The sequence below is a fragment of the Tachysurus vachellii genome, chromosome 16 (genome assembly GCF_030014155.1).
Source record: "Tachysurus vachellii isolate PV-2020 chromosome 16, HZAU_Pvac_v1, whole genome shotgun sequence".
Taxonomy (NCBI): domain Eukaryota; kingdom Metazoa; phylum Chordata; class Actinopteri; order Siluriformes; family Bagridae; genus Tachysurus; species Tachysurus vachellii.
The window spans coordinates 19,290,683-19,314,339 of NC_083475.1; the positions used below are offsets into that span (position 1 = coordinate 19,290,683).

Here is a 23,657-nt window from a genome sequence, read left to right on the forward strand (position 1 = left end):
AGAGAGAGAGAGAGAGAGAGAGAGAGCGAGAGAGAGAGAGAGAAAAGAGGTTTAATCAACTTCCCCCGAGCAGAACATGACCTCTGAGGAAGAGAAGATAGAAATCATAAACAGCGCTACAGCACATATCAAAACTCCTCAAGGTTAAAATGGTAGTTAATTAACAAGTACACACTCTGTGTTTGTGTGTGTGTGTGTGTGTGTGTGTGTGTGTGTGTGTGTGTGTGTGTGTGTGTGTGTGTGTGTGAATGATTCATAGTATTTTATTATATCATTTACACATTAAAACCCTTTTCATAATCTTTTTAACATTGCATAAGGAAATATGTTTACACACACAGACACACACACACACACACAGACACACACACACACACACAGACAGACACAGAGACACACACACACAGAGAGACACACAAGCTCTGATCCAACACCTCAAATGAAAGAAGGTGAAAATAAAAAAGGAAGGACAAAAAAAGAATGTTGGGAGGTAGAAAGATAAAGGAATGATGGAAGGAAGAAAGGAAGGAAGGAAAATATACATAAATAAAAAAATGAAACAAGTGAAAAGGGAGGAAGAAAGTTATTAAAGCAATAAAGCCAGGAATGGAAAAATAAGGGTCAAGTAAAAGAAAGAAAGAAAGAAAGAAAGAAAGAAAGAAAGAAAGAAAGAAAGAAAGAAAGAAAGAAAGAAAGATTTCTGCCACAGAAAAATAAACTAACCAGGAAGATGAACAACATACTGTAAGTGAGAGAGAGAGAGAGGGAGACAGAGAGAGAGAGAGAGAGAGAGAGAGAGAGAGAGAGAGAGAGAGAGAGAGAGAGAGAGAGAGAGAAAGATCCTAGATTCAGCAAATCTTCCTCATATCTAACACACACCACAAGGCCAGTTCAATTAATCTTAGCTTTCGTGTTTCTCTCTGACCTCCTTCTCTCTCTCTCTCCCTCGCTCTATCTCTCCCTCGCTCTATCTCTCCCTCTATACCCTATTTGTGTCTCAGGCAAATTCACCAATACCAAACTACAGGAGAGGAAATGAACACAATAAATGAAACAGAAAAGAAGACGCAGGCACAGTAAGAGTCAGCTCAAATGTTCACTCCATAGTCTAGTCGCAGACACACAGAGAGAGAGAGAGAGAGAGAGAGAGAGAGAGAGAGAGAGAGAGAGAGAGAGAGAGAGAGAGAGAGAGAGAGAGAGAGAGAGAGAGAGAGAGAGAGAGAGAGAGAGAGAGAGAGAGAGAGAGAGAGAGGGGGGGGGAGAGAGAGAGAGAGAGAGAGAGAGAGAGAGAGAGAGAGAGAGAGAGAGAGAGAGAGAGAGAGAGAGAGAGAGAGAGAGAGAGAGAGAGAGAGAGAGAGAGGGAGAGAGAGAGAGAGAGAGAGAGAAAGAGAGGGAGAGAGAGAGAGAGAGAGAGAGAGAGAGAGAGAGAGAGAGAGAGGGGGGGAGAGAGAGAGAGAGAGAGAGAGAGAGAGAGAGAGAGAGAGAGAGAGAGAGAGAGAGAGAGAGAGAGAGAGAGAGAGAGAGAGAGAGAGAGAGAGAGAGAGAGAGAGAGAGAGAGAGAGAGAGAGAGAGAGAGAGAGAGAGAGAGAGAGAGAGAGAGAGAAAGAGAGGGAGAGAGAGAGAGAGAGAGAGGGAGAGAGAGAGAGAGAGAGAGAGAGAGAGAGAGAGAGAGAGAGAGAGAGAGAGAGAGAGAGAGAGAGAGAGAGAGAGAGAGAGAGAGAGAGAAAGAGAGGGAGAGGGAGAGAGAGAGAGAGAGAGAAAGAGAGAGAGAGAGAAAGAGAGGGAGAGGGAGAGAGAGAGAGAGAAAGAGAGAAAGAGAGAGATTCACAGCGGTTGAAAACACTACAGGAAAGGAAATGAACACAATAAAGAGAGAGAGAAGACAAGTAAGCTGTTAGTATGTGCAATACACATAGAAAGAAAGAAAGAAAGAAAGAAAGAAAGAAAGAAAGAAAGAAAGAAAGAAAGAAAGAAAAAGAAAGAAAGAAAGAAAGAAAGAAAGAAAGAAAGAAAGAAAGAAAGAAAGAAAGAAAGAGGCAGAATTTGTGTAGAATTTTTAATGGCCAATTTAAAAGATGTTTCACATACGTAAAGAGGGACAGCAAGCCTGAGAGAGAGAGAGAGAGAGAGAGAGAGAGAGAGAGAGAGAGAGAGAGACAGAGAGAGAGAGAGAGAGAGAGAGAGAGAGAGAGAGAGAGAGAGAGAGAGAGACAGAGAGAGAGAGAGAGAGAGAGAGAGAGAGAGACAGAGAGAGAGAGAGAGAGAGAGAGAGAGAGAGAGAGAGAGAGAGAGAGTTCTTTGTGATGCTCACTCGGCCAGTTATCAGCAGGCTTTTAGGAATCTTGGCTCTGTTCGATCTCGCAATAGCTGCTGAGCTAAAAAGTTAACTTCAAGCTGTGATTACAGCCTTTTGGGTGACAAAAAGTGGTGAAATATCCCTTTCTCTGGCAGTTGGACCTGGAGTGTAATTTCCTGTCGTGGTTTTAGTCTCTGGCAGACAGAATGAGAGACAAGAGACCAGAGAGAGAGAGAGAGAGCGAGAGAGAGGGAAAGAGAGAGAGAGAAAGCAGAAGAACGAAGTGATATAAGTTTGTCAGTGTTTCTCAGCCTCATCAGTAAGCAAATGTGCAAAGGCAAAGATCTGATAACTTTTGTGTGTTTAAGTGTGTTTGAGTGTGTGTGTGTGTGTGTGTGTGTGTGTGTGTGTGTGTGTGTGTGTGTGTGTGTGTGTGTACCTGCATACCTTGTCCCAATTCCCCTACTAGCAAGAAAATAATCAAACCTCTGTGGACACCATTATGCAGATAATTTACAACAAATCAGTTACCCCCTACACACACACACACACACACACACACACACACCGCCATACATACGAGATCTGTAATCCCTTTAAGACAGTGTAATTGCACTGTCATGATGTCCATGACTAAGCCAGTAATGTATGCTGACTTCAGAAGATAAACTCAGCGTGACCTGAGATAGACGTGTCATAAACACACACACAAATCAACCTGGATTCTCCTTAATGGTTCTACGAAGTGCTCTAGAACCAGGGTGTGCAGCATGCTGATATAAACCAAAGACTTTTAAACATCCAGCTTTTTATTCGACGTTATTATTATTTTTTTTCCTGCTCGCTAATGTAGCCTTAATGTTTACAAAATGGCTTTGTACGCTCGTCAGCTTTAAAGCTTTCAGAGACAAATAATCTCAGAAGCTTTAGAAAGGCAGAGCCGGCAGCAAGGTAGACGAAAAAAAAACCACAACACAATACAACACACGACACACTCCCTCCTCCTTTCACCTTTGTGTTACTGTGTTGTAAACCCTCTCTGTTTCTTAATGTCACTAACGGCCCAGGTTTGTTTTATTGTTTTGCTTTAAATTTTCTTAAACTTTCAGAATTGTCGAAAAAAAATGGAGTCATTTAATGGATTGAAATAATTAGGGCCAGAGTGTACCATAAATATGTATTTATTGGATTCATTAGTGCTTTCTATTTGTGAATTTCCACCCACAGAACTCCAACATGTACAGTATATTAACACCAAACAATCAACACTTATCTTAGTTCTATATTAAAACTGATGTGAGATTCACGTTCGTGTTATTTCAAGGCTAGATGACTTACGGTACAGAGGTCTAGCGGTTTGGATTAATTACCGGAATAGATAAATACTTAATCTTACTTTTAGAAAGAAAAAGGAGTCATTGACAAGTTCTTAGCATCTTAGAGAGGGTTCTGCTTAAAAAAATTGTTAATTGGGATCTCAGTTACTATAAAATCATTCATTCATTCAATCTTCTACCGCTTATTTTAACTACCTCGGGTCACGGGGAGCCTGTGCATATCTCAGGCGTCATCGGGCATCAAGGCAGGATACCCCCTGGACGGAGTGCCAACCCATCACAGGGCACACACACACTCTCATTCACACACTATGGACAATTTTCCAGAGATGCCAATCAACCTACCATGCATGTCTTTGGGAAACCCCCGAGGCACGGGGAGAACATGCAAACTGCACACACACAAGGCGGAGGCGGGAATCGAACCCCCAACCCCGGAGGTGTGAGGCCAACGTGCTAACCACTAAGCCGCCGTGCCTCCACTATAAAATCAATTAAATAATAAAAGTAGAACTGGTTTTTTGGAAAGATTTTCTTAACAAAGCAAAACACATTTTTGACACATTTAACACAACAGCACAGTTCTTCTGGTGTTCCACTATGATGATGATGAGGAGGAAGAGGAGGAGGAGGAGGAAGAGAGCCTCTGTACTACATTCCTATAGTCTCTCCTGTCTCTTGCATCACCTGTCTCTAGTGTTACATTCACACCACGGGTTCTCTGGCATGGGCTTGCTGAGACCACCTCAGTGCTTTCTGATGAGGTTCTACTCTCCATAGAATCCAACGATAGAATGACAGGATGTGGTGAGAAGTAGGTTAAGAAGTAAGAGTCTTGCCCCAGCGTTTGGCTCAAGTGGTTAAGGCTCAGGGTTGTCGCTTGAAAAGTCAAGTCAGAGCTAAAGCCCCAGCACTGCGAAGCTGCCCCCGTTGGGCAACTGAGTAAGGCCATTAACCCTCCCTGCTCTTTATAGCCCAACAGATCTGGGAAGCTTTGGAGGATAGTGGACAGAGAAATGTGTTGTTCGTATGCAGACTGGATATCAGTCAACTTCTACAAAAGTCTGGAAATCTTTCATAGCTGGTCTTTGATGTGTAATCTTCTTTTATGGACAGTAATCAGTAGTTTTTATGTAGTCACGAATGAAATCCATATAAATAGTTGCATCACGTTGTATTCACAGCTTCAGGACAAGTGGTCATTTTTCAAACACTTCAGAATTTCAGAGTTTCTTAATCTTGCCAAATTCTGAGAAAATCTGTTAGCAATTCTCGCTAAATATATTTAGTTGTATCAAGTATTTTTGAAGTAATCATCATGCTATCTTAGAAAAGGATGCCATTCCACACAATTATGGCTGGTTTTTCACCTTAACCCTTCCTGCTCCAGGGGTTCTGTATCATAACTGCCCCTGTGCTCCGACCCCAACCTCCTCAGTTGGGATATGTGAAGAAAATAATTCCACCGTGCTGTAATGTATATGTGGTGATAATAAAGGCTTCTATGCCACAATTTCAGCTTGATTTACTCTCCAATAGATGGTCCCTCAGAGGGACAGGATCCAATTGAGCAGTTCCAAACCAACAGAAAGACAAACCAAAGAACGGCTCTAGAGCCTAATCTAGAACCAGTTCTTTCTTTTTCGACAGCCAAAGCACCAGCTATGAACTAGGAAAAGTGGTTCTTATGTAGCACCAAAACGTTGCTGATCTAGACTTAAGAACCGCTTGTGTCAGGTGCTGTGGGCGGGGCTGTGGGCGGGGCTACTGTTAGTGCCTTTGATAATATACCAATGTTTAATACACTTTTACTTTACCGCAATATGACCAATTATCAGCACACGTGATAGTAGTTAGCTACATGCTAAGGCTAACTATTTTCTGTGTTAATGATAAAATAACGTTATGTACTTTCTCGATTACAACCTCCGTTTATACAGATTACATGGAGCTGCACGTACACGTTGGGTTCGCCGTGTTTGGATGCTAATGTAGGTTCGCAAAGCCATGAGCACTAACAGTAAAGCAACATCCGCTATTGTTGTGTTTGTGTTTGCTGCTGCTGCGCTAACGTAGCTGTGTAACGTGACACGTATACAGTGACGTCAGACTCGGCTCTGTGATGCTCTCTAACCGATGGAAAGGCAAACCGGTTCTTAGAAGGTTCACCAGTGGAACCAACTTTGAACCAGCACCAGTGCTAGCTCTGAACCAGCACCTGGTTCTTTCCGGTAGAAAAGGGGTACAAATTTTCTTTCTTTTTCTGTCAAAAAACAGATGATTTCAATCAAATAAGAACCCCTTGTTGAGAACCACGATCCTAACTAATCTTACGTTGGAATGCTTGGTGGCTTCTTTCTATAGAGGTTCTAGTTAAAAATCTGCTTGAGGGGGAAAACAGGCTGTTGTAAAGTTTAAGAATGACAAACCAAAGAGCACTTTGGGGTTATAGATTGAATTAACAATTTGATCTGATGGTGAAGGAGAGCTGGAAATGAGATGGAGCTCCTCCATTTTGTCACCCACCTCCTACACGTGTATATCAAAACCAACATTTCTTAAACGGAAGGAATTTTAGCAGAAAGGCAGCACTGTTGTAAAGACAACCTGGCACTCGTCAACGTACCCCCTTGATTTCCTGTTGATTCAGACTGGCCGTTGACGTTTGGCAGCCTAATTCCTAATCCGCCTCTTTCCCATTGTATTTTCCCTTTCACTCTCTCGCTCTTTCTTTTTTCTGTTTTTTCCTCTCAACTTTCAAACTCTAAAGTCTGTCTCCACACTATAGTCCCGAACCTGAGGACTGTCACCGCCTGGCAGGTGCTCCTGCATATTCATGACCCGACCGGCTTTTTTTTTCGATTTCACCAAGAGGAAACTGGCCATCTCTAAGAGGTAAACAAACGCTATAGTAGGTAATATATTGGCCTAGCAATGGACGCATATTTGTACATGCAGATTAAGAGTGCCTCCGGCTACAGGAAAGTACCGATTAGTAACGGGCAATTACATCCCAACAGATCTGGGAAGCTTTGGAGGATAGTGGACAGAGAAATGTGTTGTTCGTATGCAGACTGGATATCAGTCAACTTCTACAAGAGTCTGGAAATCTTTCATAGCTGGTCTTTGATGTGTAATCTTCTTTTATGGACAGTAATCAGTAGTTTTTATGTAGTCACGAATGAAATCCATATAAATAGTTGCATCACGTTGTATTCACAGCTTCAGGACAAGTGGTCATTTTTCAAACACTTCAGAACTTTAGAGTTTCTTAATCTTGCCAAATTCTGAGAAAATCTGTTAGCAATTTTCGCTAAATATATTTTCAGTTTAAGATTAGTTGTATAGAGTACTTTCTCAGTAATTGATTATCATATAAGAGGAAAAAATGGCCATTCCTGACAATTCAGCAACATTCTGCCTTTCCATGTAATTGAAACCAACTTAAAGGTGAGGTCTCCGATTTTTGAGAAATGCTTCAGAAAACTGAGTCGGGCCGACAACTAAACAAAAATCAAAACAAACGTGTAGCCAATGAGCAGAAAGGGGCGGGGCTTGTCAATATGGGCGGAGAGAGTGTTCAGTGCGCATGTGTGACATTAGCAGAAAGCGGTTTTAACATTGACATGGAGGATAAAAACAAAGAAAGAAAGAGAAGAAAGGCTTACGATAAGGTAAGAAGTAGGACGTGTTAATATAGGATCAGCTTTCCAGCGCTGGAGAGAACTGAAGGAGCAGGAAGTTGGTCACATATTCACAGATTGGAGTTTCCTGAGTCAAACGCTCCTGAGCTAAACGCTGTTTTGCTTTGTTACACAGAACTAATATATGCCTTTGTCCTTTACATGATTATGCTTGTGTGTCATTTTTGCTTGTTTGTTTATCTGCAATCGTATTGTTCTTCCCTTCAGCTATGATAAAGACACGTTTTTTTTCCATTAGTTGCCTGGGTTACGTATGTATGTGTGGGCGGAGCTATCGATACAGGGGTGGGACCCATTTGGGTTAGGGACGTGTTTGTTTTGGTGATTTCAAATGTCAACATTGGCTTTCAAAAATCGGAGACCCTGTCTTTAAGCGGTATGTGACAGCTAGCTAAATCATTAGCTTCTGCATGCTTTCCAAGTTGCTGAATATTTTTCAGTTATTTTTCACTTCATATAAAATTAAGGTACAGAATAGAATAATAGGTTTGTCTTGCGGGTATAAAAGTAGCCTGTCCATTTTCCAGACATTAGTATAACTTTATTAGCATGCTACCCTATCGCTCGACTAGCCGAACTAGCCTCTCTTTTACCTTTTAACTTTCTTTAACTCTTTTCACTATTTATTAGTCATATAGTATCCACTGTGCTGGAGACGGAAGTTAAGCATGTCGGCACAAAAAGTGGCTCTTTTATCAAAACCAACTGCGAATCCTGATGGATACGGTGCCAAAGGTACACAATGAGACCCAAGAAAAACACCCACCCACACACAAATTACCTTCCTCAGACCTCAGAATATGTTTTTTTTCTCATGTAAATAGCATTACCATGGAAACAGTGTTCAACAATAGTTATGTGTGCCTGGATATCCTTGTCCTTCCTAAAGGCTTAGTAATTTTTTCATATATCTTCTAAGTTCTTCCAGTGATCCAGCTTAAAATAGTGGTATATTTAAAAAGACACCGAAGAGGCTGAATTGGAAACGACTCAGGAGATGTACTTCTCATAGCCTTTTAAAGACAGGCTTATGGAAAGGACACCTTGCTCCCCTAAGCGGCCCTTTATCTCACTGTAGTGTTGACATTCACTGACTGTGTCAGCTCCTTCTGAATATTCACCCCATACATACTGAATATTCATCTCAAGGAAACGGAGGAGACTTTGGATGAGAGATAGAGCGAGAGAGATCAATAAATGATTTATGTCCTTTTTTTATAAATGGTCTGACAGATTAATCAGTAATTCACTCCTGAGAATAGCAATGATATGATAGCGCTAGGCTATAACGAACGCAAGGAGGGCAGGAGTCGTTGACATTGAATGATAATGTGCAAGAAAAAAAAAGAGGAAGGTGACCTTATGTGATTTAAGATCAGGTGCCAAAGGAATTCCCTTTATATCTTAGCACAGGTCGTATACTGAAAATCCTAAATCGGCTCTAGGAAGTGAGGCGATTTAAACGATAGTAAAACACTGAAGTTACTGAACTCACTGAAGTATCACAAGCAGGTTGTGGGTGGGTGAGTGGGTGGGGGTGGGGTGTATGAGGCATGATGGTTTAGTGGTTAGCATGTTGGCCTTGCACCTCTGGGGTTAGGGGTTCAAGTATTGCTTCTGCTCTGGTGCATGACGTTGGCAACCTTTCCTCGCCCAACCCGAAGACACATTGTAGGCTGATTGGCATCTCTGAATTGCCCACATTGTATGTGAGCTTGTGCCCTGTGACAGGTCTGTCCCCTGTCTTGTCTCCTGGTGTGGTCCCTAGGCTCTCTGTAACCCTGTGTAGGGTAAATGGTGCTTGTGACTTCATGTGTTTTCTCAGATCCGATAGCTATCTGATTTGTTAAAACTGTTCCATTTACATTAGGCCACATAAATGCGTCTTGGCGAATCGGATATCGATCCGATCTTTCTGCTCCCGCCTAAAATGCAAATATATTTTACCTCATTTCCGGGGTAATTGAAACGGAACACGCTTTGGTGTGTGCGATTTTCAGAACGCAATCAAAAAGAAGACGAAAAAACTCGTTACGACGTTTATGCTACAAAAAACAGCATTTACTGTTTGCTGCATTTTCGCTGGCGGCAGCAGCGCGTTTTAAGACCCGACGAGACGCCTGGGTGAAAGATCACTTGTGAGTGACGTACTTCCGTTTGGGAGGAGTATAGTGCTGACGTATGTGGCTTGAACAACCACATTCATTTACACCTGTCCAGTTTCATCTGAAACGTGTCCCAGACCACCTCCTGAAGTGGTTTGTACCATCGGATTTATATCCGTCTCTAAAACGTTTTGGAGGGCATTTAGACCTGGTCTTTTTATCATCGGATAGCTGACGGATCACGGAAAACGCATGAAGTGACCAGGTGTAAAAAGCCCCAAACTAAGTAAAATATACTTCCCATACATGAGCCACAGTGAAAGGTGGAGGCTTTCTTTCTTACTACCCTGGGGTAGGAACATACAGTAGTAGCTTAGTGTTTAAGGTGTTGGACTATTGTTTGGAAGGTTGTGAGCTTGAATCCCAGATCCACCAATGTGCTACCACTGGGCCCCTGAGCAAGGCCTTTAACCCTTAATTGCTCAGTTGCATAAATGTAAGTCACTCTCGATAAGGGTGTCTGCCAAATGCCATAAATGTACCCTGCTTTTTCTGTTCTTGTATCTGTGCATTTCCAATCCTGTTACATCCAAGTCACGACAGGATCATAAGCAGAAGGAGCGATCTTTTAGAAGGTGTGGGTTATTTCTAAATTCCTGAATGAGCATACATCTGTGTATGACTAACACTGTTCTGACTGTTTATACACTGTGTGTCTTGCAGCAAGGTGTTAAACGCTGAGAAGAGAGAGCTGGTGGTGCTGAGAAGGTTGCACAGGCAAATAAAAGGAAAACCACTTTATCTTGTGACTGCCTCCTCACACTACTCACACCAACCATGTGCCAAATGTCAGGAGAAAAACAGGAGTGGTAATGGAGTCATCATGGAGACCTTGGCCCTAGCCAAAAGTCCCTCATTGTATTGAACGACTTTTAGCCCTAGCCAAAAGTCTCTCATTGTATTGAACATAATAAAACTCTCATAGAAGCTCACCTGCACTTCAACAACCTGCTTCATCATTCATTCATTCATCTTCTACCGCTTATCCGAACTACCTTGGGTCACGGGGAGCCTGTGCCTATCTCAGGCGCCATCAGGCATCAAGGCAGGATACACCCTGGACAGAGTGCCAACCCATCGCAGGGCACACACACACTCTCATTCACTCATGCAATCACACACTACGGACAATTTTCCAGAGATGCCAATCAACCTACCATGCATGTCTTTGGACCGGGGGAGGAAACCGGAGTACCCGGAGGAAACCCCCGAGGCACTTGGAGAACATGCAAACTCCACACACACAAGGCGGAGGCGGGAATCGAACCCCCAACCCTGGAGGTGTGAGGTGAACGTGCTAACCACTAAGCCACCGTGCCCCCCCCGCTTCATCAATGGATCAAATATCCATTCAAACCAAATACATACAAGAGACACTTCCCGCCTCTAGCGACTAGCTAGTTCCTAAACTGGTTGAATTCTCCTGACTGATAAATTCTCAACTCTTACAGGTCAGAAGTTTTTTTTTAGCCTGTTGTTATTTAACAAAAACAAGTGTGATAAAGGAGACAATTTATTCAGCACTGATGTAAGGAGTCCAGTTTCTTTCACTTTTTTTTAATGTTTTCTCTAGCCTGAGAATCATTTTTTTCCTTTAATGTTGTTGTTTTTTTTCTTTCTTACTAACTTCATCAAAACCCAATGAGTTCCATCAGCAGGATGTAATAAAGCATAAACTGTCCACAGCGAGTGCTAGCATGACGTGAGCAGACTGTGAGTCAGCAGAAGGAGCATCAGTTGCATTTTAATGGAGCAGATGGTGGCTATATCATGAACCGCACCGCCCGCAGGTTCCTCAGCTAGGACAGCATAGGATAGAACGACAGTGTCGGCGAGGTCAAGCGGAAAGCGAGTAAACTTGAGCGTTGTTTTTTGTTCGAAATTATTCTGACATTTAGCTGAAAATGTAAATGTAATTGTGCTGGGACCAATTAGCTGGGCCTTGTTTGCATATGCTTGCTGTGATTTACGGGCATATATCTAGCGATGCTAGATCTTTTGGAAAGTGGAAAAAAAAAAACCAAAAAAAAACATAGGAGATAATCACGATCTTGAATCTTGGCCTCATCTTGTGCTCTGCTAGAGCCACTTGTCTGTCTGTTTGCCTTGGACTTGCAGATCATGCAGGTAGTTTAGCAGCTCGGTGCACTGCGGCATGATACCATGCAGTTTAGGGGGTTTTTTTTTTGGAGGGTGCATCTCATTTGCCTGAATTTGCATTTGTTCAGCATCAAGCAGAGCATGGAGAGGTGCTGGGTGGAAATGGGCAGGAAGTGAGCTGGCTGAGTGGAGGGCACTCTGAGGGTGGCATTGTGTGTGAGAGAGAGCTAGAGAAGGAGGGAGAAAGAGAGAAAGCTCAGGAAAAAAATCCCACTCCTGGTGTTTTTCTTAAACCAAGGGGAGGGTTCTGGGTGTATGCATGTGCGCCTTCTTTAGGCACCCTGGAAGCCTGAGCTGATGAAATAAAGAGAGTGATGGAAAGAGAGCAAAAGCGAGAGAGAGAGAGAGAGAGAGAGAGAGAGAGAGAGACAAACTGGAAAGGAAAATTTTTTTTTCCTGAATACACCTCTAAATGCACATGCCAAGTTGAACCCCCCTCTGACACATCACAACTCATCCAGTCTCCTGACATCTCCTGACAGATTAAGTGCTTTTCATCTTTTTAGTTCAGCATTCTGCACGGAGGGAAAAAAAGGGGGGGAAATAACATTTTTTTTTTTTGTAAGCACAGACAGCACACATTACCAATATTCCCCTAAGCGTTTAATGTTGTCGCCCATGATTCAGAAAAGAAGAATGCAAAAGGTCAGATGGGCTTTATACTGTCTTTGGATATCCATAACAGGAAGACGATATTGGTGTCAGAATAATTCAGCGGAACACAGATCGCCGGCTGAGCCCCCGTTCCTCTCTACTGAGCCGCGGACACCCTGCTACCTGTCTCTTCACTGCACAAAGTTAAAGAGACCAAGTTAAGCAGAACCGAAGATGACTACATGGCTAAAACACACACAAACACACACATACACATACAGTCACACATTAAACATACAAAAGTAAGGTGATGCTGTGCATAAATCAACCTTATCTGCAGATGCTGGAGTGTTTGACAAAGGTTTACCCTTTATAATCTTTCCATATTCACTATTAAATGTTATATAAAGGGAAATAAATAGATAAATAGAACAAAAATCAGTCCAAGATAAACCTGGGAAAACATCAATCAGGCCAAAGGTATCTCTCATTATGAGGCTACCACCACCATGCTTCACTGTGGGGATGCTGTTTGTTCAGGTATTTATGTTCTTCTCTGAACATTATATTGCTTTTAAGGCATTTGGCAGACATCATAATACAGAGCAACTTATATTTTTACCTTATTTTATTCAACTGAGCAATGGAGGGTTAAGGGTCTTGCTCAGGAGCCCAGCAGTGGCAGCTTGGTGGACCTGGGATTCAAACTTATAACCTTTAGATCGGTAATCGAACACCATATTCACTTTAAGTGCACATAGTTGAATGTCGGTCAACTTGCTATGTGACCTTTGGTGCCAACCAGCTACACCAGGGCAAATTTACACCAAGGGGCAGAAACTAAATACTACAAATTCGTTTCAAAATCTTGATTGTGTTTTCCTTCTCCTTCAATAATCACAGGCTACTTTTTACCTTCCTGATGAAATCCATTTCAGTTCCAGGTTGTAACTCTGCATAATGCGAATTATGCATTCATACTGTTAAAAAAAAATAAAAATACAAAATCCCCACTGATCAGAAATCTTAAGCTCAGAATTAGCATTTTTGTGCAAAATATTCCTGCATGTGTCAATTCAACCATTAAAATAATCTCTGTAGGTAATTAAATCGTAAAATATGCTTTATTTAATGCCCAGGAAACTATTAAATAGCACCTTTACCCCTCATAAAGAATGCATAGATATGTTAATATGCATGATATGCAAATAAGACACGCCCCCACACCCTTCTGCTACCTGTTCAACACTCTGCTTAAAGCATGCTAAGCTGTTAGCTATGGCATAGCACACTATTATTGCTTTATATATATAAAATAATAAAAAGATTACATTGGGGAAATCTGAGCCTGAGCCTGAGTACTTCAGAAGCGGAGACACAAAAGAACTCACTAAGAATGAACAAATAATGGGAAAAGTTATTTTGAAAAATGTTACTGTTTATATTTGCTGAGTTAACTAGATGGCTAGTCAACTGCTAGTAAACTAGCTTACATGCTAGTTGCTAAGTAACTTGCTAAGTAACTTGCTAAGACATTTCAGTATCTGACAAAACACATCCTCACAACTAGACTGTACTGTGCCGCTACGATTAGCTTAGTTTGTTTGCATGCAGGGTGTTTAGCTAAAAGCTTCCAGTTACATTATTTACCCAAATGACACGTGTTAAAATTCATTCATTCATTCATTCATTCATTTTCTACCGCTTATCCGAACTACCTCGGGTCACGGGGAGCCTGTGCCTATATCAGGCGTCATCGGGCATCAAGGCAGGATACACCCTGGACGGAGTGCCAACCCATCGCAGGGCACACACACACACTCATTCACTCACACAATCACACACTAGGGACAATTTTTTCCAGAGATGCCAATCAACCTACCATGCATGTCTTTGGACCGGGGGAGGAAACCGGAGTACCCGGAGGAAACCCCCGAGGCACGGGGAGAACATGCAAACTCCACACACACAAGGCGGAGGCGGGAATCAAACCCCGACCCTGGAGGTGTGAGGCAAACGTGCTAACCACTAAGCCACTGTAATTTTTTTTTTATTTTTTTTTTCCTGAGCACTCTCAGTTAGCATCAGTTAAAATTCTCACAGCTATGTATTTCACCCAAAACAAGCAAGCAAGCAGTGAGACACAATGCTCTGTGAAAGAAAAGGCATGAAGAATCACTGAGTTTAACACAATTCACCTAATTATGTTCATTAGCAGACTGAGCACATTATTTGCCCTTATTACGTGTACAGCAGGGAAATTACCATGAATTTCAAATGGAGAGAAAATGGTGGGGAAATTCTGGTAATTAATTGATGCAGCTAAATTCCTGGGGGCAATGGTCTTATGCTTTCTCATTATTAGAGCATATAGAGTAATATTTAGTACTATTGACAAGGTTGTTTCTAGAATAGTGGTGCCATTTGTTTTCTACTTATACTACTTTTAGAAATGTGTGTCTACAGTAAAAAGAAAAGACGTTCTTTTCATTTTTATTTTGAAAACTGTGATGGAAAAGTTCTCTTTTAACCACCCAAACCACTACAAATACTCTTTACCTTAAAATATCATCTCTGAAAATTGAATTCTTTTGCCAAAATATGTAAATCCGTCAAACAACTCATGCTTGAAACATCACTGTCCATAAAAAAGACACATTTCACTTGTTTATGTCTATATTTGAAGTTGTCCACAAGTCTGACAGGAAGTTGCATCATGTGAATTTTCTGAAGAAAAACTTTGGGAATACAGTAACGTTTTCTATTTTTCATGAATTTGTGATGATTGTTGACAGAAAGTACAAAATTGTTACCTAAATGACAGACTAAAAGTTCATTTTTAATAAAAAATTTAATCTTTGGAATAATAGTTTTGTGTATTTGTGTACATTAAATAGATGCAAAAAAACTCAGCCCTGTTACTTATTTAAGGGCAAAATACAATCATTTATCATAAAGAAAGCTTGAGATATTGATGCCTGAGATGGTTAATATATTTGCCTAATTAGATGAATTAATTTTAAAGAGGGGGGTCACGGTGGCTTAGTGGTTAGCATGTTCGCCTCACACCTCCAGGGTTGGGGGTTCGATTCCTGCCTCCTCCTTGTGTGTGTGAAGTTCGCATGTTCTCCCCGTGCCTCAGGGGTTTCCTCTGGGTACTCCGGTTTCCTCCCCCGGTCCAAAGACATGCATGGTAGGTTGATTGGCATCTCTGGAAAATTGTCCGTAGTGTGTGATTGCGTGAGTGAATGAGAGTGTGTGTGTGCCCTGTGATGGGTTGGCACTCCATCCAGGGTGTATCCTGCCTTGATGCCTGATGACGCCTGACATAGGCACAGGCTCCCCGTGACCCGAGGTAGGTCGGATAAGCGGTAGAAAATGAATGAATGAATGAATGAATGAATGAACTTTAAAGAGTTAAAAGGGCTAAAAGACATTCCAGTTGCATTCCATAATGCACCTTTTACGATTGTAGTAAATATATGATTAGGTCGTGTTTGTAAAACAGACTTTAATTCAACTTTTTGATGTGTGTGTGTGTGTGTGTGTGTGTGTGTGTGTGTGTGTGTGTGTGTGTGTGTGTGTGTGAAAGATAAGATAGTATTCGAGTTGTAAGTGCTTCTAATTCTGTTTATCTAATTAAAGAGGGATCTTTCAGGGTCAGTACTCTACTTGTAGTGCTTGGAAACACAATAGGATCGCATTCAAGCCTGAGTTCTCTAACAGCACAGACAAAGAGTCTGGCTGAACATTAAAGTGGACACGAGGGAACATGGCTGAGTATCAGCACCAGCCCACAAACCAGATCTGTCACCTCCCTGAAGACCAGACTTGAGGAGGACAGGGAGATGAGGCAGGATTGGATGACAAGGCAATATCAACAAAGATCAGATTCACATCTCTAACTTCATATCTCTCTCTCTCACTCTCTCTCACACATATATACATATTGTGGCCTTCAAATCAATATCCAAAGTGTTGGTTTGTTGGAAGACTGCAGCTCTGTACTGTCATGTCTCTGAGACAGATGGTCGAAGCGCTTTAATGATTTGGGGATTAAATTATCTGACACTTTTCAAAGAAGTGGTGACAGCAGAGTCGTAACTTTTTTCCATCATGGGAGAAAAAGTCTGAATAAAGGTCACAAGTCACAAGGACTTAATTCTTTCTAGTGTACTTGAATTTAAAAGTGAAAATATTTGGGAATAACCATTTAGAGAAGAATAGAATAGGATAGAATAAAAATATATCTATTTTTTAAATGTTATAAATTTGCCCAAAGACTATTTCACTACAGTCAAGTGCAGGGGCGTAGATTATAAAATACTTTTTATAAAAAGTAAATTCGTCCCCCTCACTTTTTTAGTGGAGCGTTGTGTTCACCACATGTTGAGGTTTTAATGGAGCAATGTATATAAATGCAGAGTGATTTAAAATTCAAAGAGACAAGAAAGTTTAAGATAGTCTATACATGAAGTTCACGGCAATCAGTCACTCACTTGTCACGTCATCATCACGCGCCGCCAGTACTGTAGCTCGAGTCGCACAGCATTCGGTTACGATGAGCTCAAGGCAGCAAAAAATGCTTCACTCCTTTTTTTATAAAAATGTCAAGCAGTGTAAGTTGGCATATGGTATCCGAATTGTGTTGCACAATGTTTAGTAACTCTGCCTGTTGCTCTTGTTGAATAATTAGCAAGTTTAAAGGATTATAAGGAAAAATATCTGCTTTGACAAACGTTATATAAACTCTTTTATAACGTCTTTTGTTTTAACAAGTGTGTTATATACTTTATACTCAAAAGGGTACACATTACTACCCTAGAGTACTGGTACTCTAGGGTAGTAATGTGTACCCTTTTGAGTAAATTTTGGTCAATGTGTACCTTAATGTACAACTATACATTTTTGGGGTTAAATAAGGTACAAAGATGGCCTTTTAAGGGTACTGTCCCAGTGGCAAGCTGTTCTATTTCTTTCTTTCTTTCTTTCTTTCTTTCTGTTTTATAATCATATATAATCATAACGCATATAAAGCATGATTAAAAAAATCATGATTAAAAATAAAACCTGTCATTTACACAAGTGTTAACTGAAAGAAAAAACAGATAACACTAGACATTTCGTCCCCCCCACTTTTTAAATGATGGCTACGCCCCGGTCAAGTGTAATTTGAGTTTTTTTTTTAGGTTTTAAACAAAATATTTTAATTTCTTCTTTGATTATTACAGCTCAAGTTTTTTTCTTCACAATTCACCACTTTAAAACCCTCAAATTAAACCCTCAAATTAAACCCTAATTAATAAATGCTTTCAATGAAAAGACACAAAGCCAATATTTAAAACATATAATGAATTACAATAATAAAATCAATTTCTTTTTCTTTTTGGTGTGGATATCACTAAAAATGCCTGTATAAATAAAAACTCAAACAAAGTCCAGTCACATCACATACAGTAGAAACATGTTCACCTTGGAACTATTAATAATTAACATATACAAAATGTCGTGTTTCAAGTTAAAGTACGTGCTATTTATATACTATTCTATGATTTGCTGTGCATCGGTACTCAACTTAAATCTATGTTCAAAGCCAATTTTCTTATTTTTCCTTACTTGCTTCCCCCTTGTATGTTTCATTTTGTTGGTTTTAATTCCCATTCTAAGCACTTCAGGAGCTTTAAAAGAAACCACTGTCTGTCAAAATTCCTCCTAATGATAATAAATTGATCGATTTAATACCGTGATGAAATGACACCCAGGAGTGAGGCATTAAGATTGGATAAACAGGAACAATATGGTGCTCGGTGAAGGGTTTGCACCCGGACCAGAACGAGGAGGATCAAACAAGGAAGAGAGTCAGACACCAGAGACTGGTTCATTAGTCTCACAGTGGCCATTCCATCTGGACTTGGTCACTGGGGTCAGCAACTGAACGTGGCAGAGGGAGACATGAAATGAGAGGCAAACAGACGGCAAGGTGAAGAAACGATGCAGGAAGCAAGACAGTGTGAAGAAAGACACAGATGAGTAACCACCCACTAACACCCCTGACAAAAATTAAACATGTTTTTTTTTTTTTTTTTTTGGCAGATTGGAAGGGTTGTGTGCTCTGGTGTATCTAGATGTCCTTCTCAAATGACTAAACTTCAGAAATGGGTGATGAGATTGTACCGCCATTACAGTACAGTACTGCCTATTAAACGTGCACACGCGAGACTACCCTGTGAAAGAAAAAAATATATTCTAAAGGTATATAGTTGTACTGAAAGGTACAAGACTTGCCTTTTAGGGTCTAAATATAGCTCACAAAAATACGTTTTATACTATAAAAGTATAAAAGAGATACCATTGAAAGCATGACACAAGTGCTTTTCCTTTAAAAGCTTTAAATGTTTTAACCATACAACCTAAAATTCATTACTGTGTGTCAGAACACAGCAGTTAACACACAGTAAGTCACAATAAAGTGTATAGTACAAATAGTAAACTACAGTAAACTACAGTATAGTAAACCTGCCACTTATATACAAATATATCATGAAATATTTAACAGACAGTTTCCATTCCAGATGAAGGAAGGCATCGGGGAAAAAAAAATCAGCAAATAACAGAGGCTAACAGCTTATCTAGCTAACACATAACCGTTACATATTCTATTTGAACAGTGAAAAGGTGTAATGACAGTAGAAACCAGCCAGAAACAATGGAAATAGCAACATTTCCCTCGGAAACAGCAACGTTTACCTCAGAAATAACACCACTTTCTCAGAAAGAGCAACATTTACCTCTTAAATAACAACATTTCCCTCAGAAACAGCAAGGTTTACCTCAGAAATAGCACCACTTTCTCAGAAAGAGCAACATTTACCTCAGAAATAGCACCACTTTCTCAGAAACAGCATTTACCTCAGAAATAACACCAGATTTCTCAGAAAGAGCAACATTTACCTCAGAAATAACACCACTTTCTCAGAAAGAGCAACATTTACCTCTTAAATAACATTTCCCTCAGAAATAGCAATATTACCTCAGAAACAGCAATGTTTACCTCAGAAATAACTCCACTTCTTCAGAAATAGCAACATTTTTCTCAGAAATGCTGCTAAATTTTTAAAGACTGCTTTGGAATAAAATCATGCTTAATTTATACTTAACATCATCAACGATTAACTGGGTCATTATTTCTATCACGTAAATAGAAAGTAACACTCTTTTAAAAAACTTGAATGTCATCTCAGTTGTCTCTTACAGGTTTTTTTTAATATAGTCAGCCTTGAATTAATCCCACACTACTGCTTTGTAAACTATTTATGCGTTAATTCTGAATGTGTCAAGAACCTCCAGCATAAATACAATAAAGACGAGACCACAACATTTGCGAGCACCATAACATCATGTTCAATATAGAAATAAACAGTAATGATTGTTAACATTAAGTACCACAGTAGAAATGTAGTAGCATTGCGATTCAGAGCAACCAATTATAATAAAAATTCTTTATATAAACATAGTGTTTATTGATATGGATCGTAGTTTATCCTAAGTTTTTCCCCCCAATGAGATTTCATTTCCACTAATCTCTTTTGCTCGTTCAAAACAAAACCTCTCTGCAATTCAAACTGACACCCTTTTAAAAACTCTCAATATGTCCGTTCTTGTCATTTCAATGATGCTTTGCCAATGGCCAGAGGGATTCAGTAATTACCAGCCACTCTGGATGCATGTTTATTGCTCACGACCCAAAATGGCTCCGGCGGAGCAGCGAGTCCAGGGCTGCCAGGGGAACGAGGCTGAGAGCAGACAGCAGATGCTGCCCGTGCTTGGCACACAGATGCATGCAGGCGGCTCAACCATCATCGCAGCCAGGAAAGAGATAGAGAGTCAGAAAGACAGCAAGAAAGAAGAGAAAAAAGAGGAGAGACAACATACAGTGACAGGTGTCAAAACCTAGCTACTGTTCACCAGCGCCAAAAGCCCAGTGAATTCCTATTATAGAGCGGGACACTGCCATGAGAGTCAGACAAAGTCGCTCTCTGTCTCACTGTCAAAAAAACACAAAGTACATACAGGTATGATGCAACTTGAAGTGGCCAAAAAATAAACAGTACACCAAGGCATACAGATTAAAATATTTTCTAACCATATGATGCTGCAAGTTACGAAGGTTAACTTCCACAACCTATCCTCATTCATCCCTCAATCTCAGTAACAGACTTTATACCAGTGGTTCTCAAACTTATTATAGCTGGAATCCTCTTTTTGCAAATATGTAAATATTTGCAAAATATTTATCCATTTATATGTAAATTTAAATGGATAAAGACAGAATCTCATGGAATTTTTGAATTCAGAAAGCTTGATTATTCACAACGTTCAAAATGTTTGGCACCCGATGCAAAGGTGGGAAGCGTTTCAACGGTTTGAAGCATGTGACCCGTTTGGCCAAACTGGGCACGTGGGTGCTAACAAATGTAAATTTTGGATTTAAATATCTTATAGAAGTCATGGACTTCCGACACTTGATACCTCATTATAAAGCGAACACTTGTAGCATTATGATACTTGCTGGAAAAGTATACATCAAAACCATAAATAAATAAATGAACGCATGGATGGGCAAGTGGAAAATTACACGACCAAGGTATGGCATGTGCACAAAAAAATCGAATCATGCCCATAAGCCATCACATGCTCAGGTTCATGCTGTTTCCTGGGTAACATCGGACTGCATCATCTTCCATACTGCAGCATCACAGCAGCTCAGGTCAGTTTGGTGCGATTCATTAATCAGCCTGAGACCTCAGGGGAATCCTCCATCTCCTCCTCTCTCACATTCTTTTTTCTTTTCCTCCCTGGCATCACTAGCCAAATGATTCTCTTTTTCTCTCCACCTTTTTTCCTTTTCACGTAACAATACGGCTGCTTGTTTGTTGGGCAGCGGTCTCTAGAGCACGATCGCTAAACAAATCTGCTTGCATGGTAGATAGTGCTGGGTAATTGGCACAAAACAGTTGTTTTTTTTAATCACAAACCTGCACATTTCAGCCTGCTTTTCTTTTACAACCCTGCTTCTTCCATCCATAGCAATGCAAGCTTTATTAATCACTGTCCAGGATAATAAGACCCTCAATAGATGGTAATTGCTGTTTACGGGGATCGTGCGACAGCTTTACCGGCCCCCGTGGCAACATGGCACAACTACAAACCTTCGGGGAAAAGAGTCTATTACTGCCACACGGGCATGAAGTGTAGTCTAAGCGTTTCCAGGAAATAAGTCTGCAATGGTGTTTTAGTGTAAAACATAAAAGAGGGCATTTTATAGTAACGTGCACGTTAAGAGCTTTGAAACTTAAAAGTGTGCATTCCCTTTGAACCAAGGTCACTCTGATCCTTTCACTTACTTTTGAAGCACTATACCTTTAATCAGTTCCATTGATCGATGTTCAGCTCCACCTGTTTCACTAAAAGCCTGAATTTATTCACTCCCTTTGCTCTTTAAGCCTAATTATTATGCTTCGATATTAATAGAATATTAAGACTTTGCTAAAAAAAAATACAAAAAGATATATTTAACTAAAACGCCGTTTTATTAACAGACATTTTTGCTATGGTATGTGGTAGGAACAAATAAAGTTTGATTCGGGGAATTGATACCACAGATTTAGTCTTTAGTTTATATGAAATACTTTACTATATTATCTGTTATCTTCAAATCGTTAGCTTTAATTCTTCCTTTCATGGTCTAAAGGTTTTTCAACCAACACTGCTGACTAAACAGAATACAATATCTACTTTAGAAACTCCACGATATTTATAAAACTCAGGGCTTTTTATATCCAGTTATTCACCTTAAAGCTTCCTGTCCATTAACGACTATGACTTATCCTAATATAAAGAATGATAGTAGAGTTCTAATAAAAATTGCTGCTGAATTTAACGGGTTACGTAGCCGAATGATTTAAAATCACGCTATCTAGTGTGAGATGAGGATGGGTTCTCTTTTGAGACTCTCAAGGTTTCTTCATCTTCTCTCAAGGAGTTGGACAGAAGACCGTAAATATTTAGTCCCTTGTATATATCGACATTCAGGAGTAAAAGTTAAGTGTTAAATAGAAGGTTAATTGTGAACATATCACTGCAGCTAGATGAAATTAATATAACATATTAACTCATATTTTGGATATAATCTATGACGTCTCATCACACATGAGGGAAGCTGATGTTTGTTTAGATTGTCAACTTGTTTAAAGTGAAAAATTATCCAAATAATGATTATTTTCCTATATGAGCATGTGACAGAATGTTGTACTCTCATCTTAAACCACAGTCTCACAATGACAATTTTTATTTAATAATTTATGTCACGTCAACATAGACTTTGCACCCCAATTCCCAAGATTCCCAAGATTCCCAGTTGTTCCCCTTCGCTCTCTTTTTACTCTCTTGAAGAAAATCAGATGTCATTCATTCATTCATTCATTTTCTACCGCTTATCCGAACTACCTCGGGTCACGGGGAGCCTGTGCCTATCTCAGGCGTCATCGGGCATCAAGGCAGGATACACCCTGGACAGAGTGCCAACCCATCGCAGGGCACACACACACTCTCATTCACTCACGCAATCACACACTATGGCACACACTATGGACAATTTTTCCAGAGATGCCAATCAACCTACCATGCATGTCTTTGGACCGGGGGAGGAAACCAGAGTACCCAGAGGAAACCCCCGAGGAACGTGCTGACCACTAAGCCACCGTGCCCCCATCAGATGTCATGTTCAGAGAAACTAAAAAAACTGCAAACTCCTCTGTACTGGAGACTTTGAGAAAAGGAAGTGAAATGTATGTGACTCGATTAATCAGAGAGAGATCTTCATTTTTATCATTTTTTTTCTGTGAGCAATAGCATAATGTCTAGGAATGATGGCTAGATGAATGACAATTGAAAGAACGGTGGATCATCTATAATTTTTTTCTTTGACTATTTCTGTGCAGCCTTTTCCAATATTTATCTATCATCACCCCTGAGGTACTGATCGCTCTTTAACACTTGAACACAGCCTGGCCTGAGATTGACCCCACAATCACATCTCAAACTGTCGCTCTATGTTATATGAAGCTGACTATCCCATGGCTTACTACCATCGAAGCAGGCTTTGATGTTCACACAGTGTTTATGCAGTGTGTCTAACATGTGCAGATGGAGTATATTATTTAAGACGGGCACTGTGAAGAAAAGGAGCAACAGTCTTTAATGTGGATTATAGGTGATGGCACATGGCAGTCGTATTGGTCTAAACAGGATTTGTGTTAAATGCACAAGGAAGCGCTACATCAGGAGTGTTTATAGCACGTGGCATGTGTGTACGTTTCAAACAGGACGTGGCACAGGTGTG

General features: G+C 40.4%; 1 protein-coding gene across 1 annotated transcript in view; it reads right to left on the reverse strand.

Moving 5' to 3' along the window:
• Nucleotides 1-23,657, reverse strand: part of plxna4 (plexin A4) — a 328,266-nt gene that overhangs the window by 191,428 nt on the left and 113,181 nt on the right. The window lies entirely within an intron of this gene.